Genomic DNA, 5728 nt, shown 5'->3' with positions numbered 1-5728 from the left:
AGGATTGCTGTATAGTGTGAGTGCCCACGTCTTCAGCCCATTTCTTCTGCACTCGTGGTTTGTCCACCTTGGCCATCGGGGCCATCTGATGTGAAGCATTTCCAGCAGGAGACAATGGGTTGGTTTTTGTCTTGTTCCAAAGCACCTTGCCATCTTGTGGTGCCAGAACATAAGGAAGAGATCCCTGCTCCATTGCCCTCCCTGACCAGCTGGTAATCAGAACGGCTTGTGTGGTGAGTCTACAGCCCTGGGGAACCCCTTACATTCCTGGGATTCAGGGAAACAGTCACCTCCCACAGGCTCTGGCTGGTAACACAATCAGTGGCATCTCCTGAGCCCCTGTCAGAAGGTGAGCTCTACAGTCTTTCACCCTATCCCTCCTCAAGAGTGTTTTGCTTCAGACTAATATGTTTAATGGGATTGTACATATATAACATGTCAGATTACTTGCTGTCTTGGGGATGGAGGAGGGAGGGAGAAAAATTTGAAACTAGAAATCTGATAAAAACAAATGTTGAAAACTATCTCTACATGTAACTGGAAAATAACAAAATACTTTTATAATTTAAAAATAAAGTGCTTTGCTTCTTACTGCTCCCTCCCCCAATCTGCACCGCCTTCCTTTGCCTCTCCCCCCTTATTCCCTTCCCCTCCCACTTTCCCACAGGGAAAGATATATTACTGTACCTACTTGAGTGTGTATGTAATTCCCTCTTTGAGCCAATTCTGATTAAAGTAAGGCTCACACAGGGCAGCTAGGTGCCCCAGTGGATAAAGCACTAGCCTTGGATTCAGGAGGACCTGAGTTCAAAGCCAGCCTCAGACACTTGACTCTTACTAGCTGTGTGACCCTGGGCAAGTCACTTAACCCTCATTGCCCTAGCTGCCACAAAAGAAGTAATGCTCACTCACTCCCTTCCTCCTTCCCCATTTCCCCTTCCAATCCATAAGCTTTTTCTTGTTTCTTTTATGTGAGCTACTTTACTCCATTCCACCTCTCCCTTTCCATTTCTTCCAGGACATTCCTTCACTCCTTAATTTTATTTTAAAGATGTCATCATGGGGCAGCTAGGTGACACAGTGGACAAAGCACCAGCCCTGCACCCAGGAAGGCCCAAGTCCTATTCTGGCCCCAGACATATGCCACCCCATTTTGACTGTCCCACAAAAAAAAATGATAAACAAAAAATAAATGCTTTACAGGAATCATACCTTCATATTCAATTCACACCTGTGCCCTTTGTCTAAGTATATTCCTTTCAGCTGCCCTAATACTGAGAAAGTTCTTATGAGTTAGCCTTATCATCTTCCCATGTAGGAATGTAAAGAGTTTAACCTTTTAACATCCTTCATGACTTATTTTTCCTCTTGACCTTTTTATGCTTCTCTAGGGTCTTGCATTTGAAAGTCAAATTTTCTATTCAGCTCAGGTATTTTCATCACAAATGCCTGAAAGTCCTCTTTTTCATTGAAGTCCCATTCTCCCCCCCACCCTAAAAGATTATACTCAGTTTTGCTGGGTAGGTGATTTCTTGGTTGTAATCCCAATTCCTCTGCCCCCCCCCAGAATATCATATTCCATGTCCTTTGATCCTTTAATGTAGAAGCTGCTACTCCTGACTGTGGCTCCACAATACTTGAATTGTTTCTTTCTGGATGCTTGCAATATTTTCTCCTTGACCTGAGAGCTCTGGAATTCAGCTATAATATTTCTAGGAGTTTTCCTTTTGGGATCTCTTTCAGAAGGTGATGGGTGGATTCCTTCAATGTCTATTTTACCTTCTGCTTCCAGAACATCAGGGCAATTTTCCTTGACAATTTCTTGGAAGATGATGTCTAGGCTCTTTTTTAAATCATGGTTTTCAGGTAGTCCAATAATTTTCAAATTATCTTTCCTGGATCTATTTTCCAGGTCAGCTGTGTGGCATTTAAAATTATATGGGGTTGCCGTATTTCTGTCCCAAGTTTTATGGAAACATAGCTGGGGTTTCTAATATAGAGCTACTTAGAAATGAGAGGCTACTGGGGCAGCTAGGTGGCACAGTGGATAGAGCACCGGCCCTGGATTCAGGAGGACTTGAGTTCAAATCCAGCCTCAGACACTTAACACTTACTAGCTCTGTGACCCTGGGAAAGTCACTTAACCCCAATTGCCTCACCAAAAAAGAAAGAAAGAAAGAAAGAAAGAAAGAAAGAAAGAAAGAAAGAAAGAAAGAAAGAAAGAAAGAAAGAAAGAAAGAAAGAAAGAAAGAAAAAAAGAAAGAAAGAAAGAAAGAAAGAAAGAAAGAAAGAAAGAAGGAAAGAAGGAAAGAAAGCAAGAAAGAAAGAAGGAAAGAAAGCAAGAAAGAAAGAAGGAAAGAAGGAAAGAAAAAAAGAAAGAAAGAAATCAGTGTCTACTGCACCAGCTTGGGGCATTAAGTATTTATTAAAGCATATTAAATATTAGTAAAGAGATAGCACATTGCTCAGAAAGATCAGAAGGTCTAACTAGGAAAGAGGGGAGAGAGAACAATCTGTGTCCTGTCTCCTTGAATGTTAAAATCCAAGAGAGCATGTCAGAGCCTGTAAGCTTCCTGTGGTCAGGAGCAGAGGTGTTCCTTAAACACTTATCCAAGCTAATTGGCTAGCATCATTCAAACCTATTGGTTAATTGGACTTGAGGGTGGTCTATGAGCAGTATATGCTGATGTCAGGGTATGGAGGGCAGACCCTCTGACAGGAAAAGCTTTCAGGTAGGTGTGGTTTTGAGTGAGGTCATTTCCATTTCCCTTGGAATTCTCCTGACTCTGGGCTGGCCTTAAGAAAGGTCAGGCAGGGGCAGCTAGGTGGCACAGTGGGAAAAGTGCTGGCCCTGGATTCGGGAGGACCTGAGTTCAAATCAGACCTCAGATACTTGACATTTACTAGCTGTGTGATCTTGGGCAAGTCATTTAACATTGCTCCACCAAAAAAAAGGTCAGACAAGGCACTCTGGGTTAGGCCCTCTAGTATGGGCCTCTGGGAGTCCCCAAACCCCATTATTTTCTCACAGCTATTTTTCCAAGGAGATATTTCACATTGCCCTCTATTTTTTCATTCATTTGGATTTGCTTTATTGTGTCTTGATTTCTCATAAAGTCATTAGCTTCTATTTGCTCAGTTGTAATTTTTAAGCAATGATTTTCTTCAGAGAGCTTTTCCATTTGGCCAACTTGACTTTTCAAGCTGTTGACTTTTTTTCATGATCCTCCTGCATCACTCTCATTTCTCTTTCCATAAGCCTCAGCAAAGAGACAGGTGATCATGGAAGAAGGCATCTGGGTGATGTAACATGAAAAGAGGAGAAAAGGATGTGATGAGCACAGGGTCTTACTTTTGTCAGTCAAATGTGTGGCAAGGTAGGGGAAGGGGGATCCTTGGGATGTTTGAGATGGAATGAAAAGCTTGGGAGGAGCCATTGTATGGAGTGGGACGATGAGTCCATCAGGAGATTTAAGAGGATGGCCTTATAGAAGTGAAAGCCGAAGTGAGGTTATGTAGCATAAAGTTTCACACTTTTCTTCATCTTTGTTCAGCATCACATGCATAGGGGCAAAGGCAATAGATGTCATCCAGTGTTCAGGTTTGACAGGACAAGATCAAATATAAGAAGCAAGGACTCAAGAGGATACTGTAGAAATGATCTAGTTCACTAAGGGATCAAGATAGGTGAAGGGAAGACAGTGTAGCTAGTAGAGGGGTGATAGCTTGGAAAAGAACTCAGGGCCTGAGAAATTTAATGTCATAATGATGAAAAAGAACAGCGTTTAGAGTAGTCAGGCAGAGGAAATGGTTAGATAAGAGAATCTCAGAGTTTACATCCATGGACGTGGTGCATTTGTAAGTGATAGCAAGATCACAGATGTGACCACCTTTCTGGGTGGGTGAGATGGGGTGGAGGAGGAGGTCATGGGAAATAGGTAAGTTCAGGAACTGGGAGGTTAGGTTGTTTGAGGGAAAATAAGTATATCTTTTATGTATGGGGGCAGGAGTTGGGTAGCAAAGACTATGACTCAGGCACTGATTCACTGAGGAAAGAAGTGTCCCAGGAGTTGGTATAAAAACCACCAGAATCTAGATTGAATGACAGATGCTGATTGAATGAATGTCAAAGGAAGAAGGTTACTGGGTGATAGAGGAAGAAGAGAGCCTAGAAATGGCAAAGGGCAGCAAGGAGTATTCCAACTCTCTACCTTGATTAGAAAATCCAGGGAATGAGTGTAAGTCCAAACAGTGCTGGAAAGGGAAGTCAGGGAAGAGGTGTCATCAGGAAGGACTCAGACCTTAGACTACAAGAAGATGGAAGGAGTAGAATAGATGTAATGTGGAAACAAGTTTGTCACCTCCTGAGAAAGCCTTTGAGAGAAGATAATGGAAAGGATGGGTTGCTTTAGAGTCTGTCTATGTCTGTTGGATCACATATTAGTCTCCCTGAGGGTCAGATACTCTCTTGCTTTTTGCATGCCAACCTTTCTTCTGCCCACCTCCTCTCCTCTCCTCTCCTCACCCCTTATTCTGCTCTTCCTCTTCCTCTTCCTCTCCTCTCCTCTCCCTAGTACCTATACTGGCCTCCCTGCATTAGGTCTAACCTTTCTTGCTTGGTGCATCACTGGCATTTGGGGCCATGTGGTTCTACTTCTGTTCCCTTTTTTGATGTTCTCTCCCCACCCCTCACATAGATCAATATTTCCCTCCATTCTTTTACATTCAGAAACCTCTTCCATTTTTTTTTTGAAGGAACACTTCAATATGTTCTGCTAGGTTGCATGTAGGGACCCTGAGTCAAAAGGGCCCAAGTTCAAATTTGGACTCAGATACTAGATGTGTGACCCTAGACAAATGACTTGACTGTTCTTAGCCTTGGTTTCCTCATTTCTATGTGGGGATAATAATAATGCCTACCTCCAGGGTTGTGACAATCAAATGAAGAAATGCTGGTAAAGCACTATGTAAACCTTAAAGAGCCCCATAAATGCTATGCTGATGATTGCCTGGGTCCTTCTCTTCTCTTTAAGGAGAGAGACTAGTTTGCACTTTGAGCCTTAGACAGCGAAGAAATAGAAACATCATCCAATCAGTGCAGATTGCTGTTCTCTCCCTGTCCTTAAGAGAAGTCAATCCTTAGTCTTTTCTTTGTATTTATTTTATTTTTAGGCTATTAACTCTTCTACTCTGTAGGTGTCAAACAGGAGCACACACCCTCAACATGTCCGAGAAGAGCCCGAGTCAGATCACAATGTACTTGGGAAATAAATGGATGGATGGATGGATGGATGGATGGATGGATGGATGGATGGATGAACAAATAAATAAAAATACAGTAGAACTCAATAGTATTAATATGTGGTTATCGAAGTCACTAGGCAGCCGCTGTGATGATTACAGACGGTTTAATGCCATTGTCCCGAAGATCTGCTCAGGCAAACTGCCGTGTGTGTGTGTGTGTGTGTGTGTGTGTGTGTGTGTGTGTGTGTGTGTGTTGAGAGATATGTGCACACATTGCCTTCTGTTCTCAGGTCCACCAATAGGGGGCATCCGTACTGCAAGTGCTGCATACGTGGGCGGCCTTCTCGCTCCACTCCTGAGAGATCACACTGTGAGCAAGACCAGCACGGAATGCGCCACTGAGCATGTGCAGCTATGTACAGGCCTCTCCAGCCGTTGTCATGGAAACGGGAAGACGCAAAGCGGAGGCAGCCTTGGTCCCTTC

The sequence above is a fragment of the Dromiciops gliroides genome, chromosome 1 (assembly GCF_019393635.1).
Source record: "Dromiciops gliroides isolate mDroGli1 chromosome 1, mDroGli1.pri, whole genome shotgun sequence".
NCBI lineage: Eukaryota > Metazoa > Chordata > Mammalia > Microbiotheria > Microbiotheriidae > Dromiciops > Dromiciops gliroides.
Note: the sequence above shows the minus strand (reverse complement) of the source record.